This window comes from Saimiri boliviensis, chromosome 5 (assembly GCF_048565385.1).
Source record: "Saimiri boliviensis isolate mSaiBol1 chromosome 5, mSaiBol1.pri, whole genome shotgun sequence".
NCBI lineage: Eukaryota > Metazoa > Chordata > Mammalia > Primates > Cebidae > Saimiri > Saimiri boliviensis.
The window spans coordinates 128619557-128619847 of NC_133453.1; positions in this window are offsets into that span (position 1 = coordinate 128619557).

Here is a 291-nt window from a genome sequence, read left to right on the forward strand (position 1 = left end):
AATTTTCTTAAAACAGCAGCAAATAATAAACTTTCCTTTGGAAAACATTTTCCAAACAACATTTAAAAATATTCTGATGATTTGCCTTTTATATTGAGGTTTATAATGAAATGTATACATATTGCAAAAGTTATTTCTCCAATCTGCATTCACTGTTTTAAATTCTTTTAATATGCACAGGCCATATTCTCTTGAATAGTTTCATTTCATGCTCACTGTTGTAGGCACTAAATTGTAATGTTTTGCACTTATAATTATTTCATATGTCAAATAGAATATTGAGATGGATGG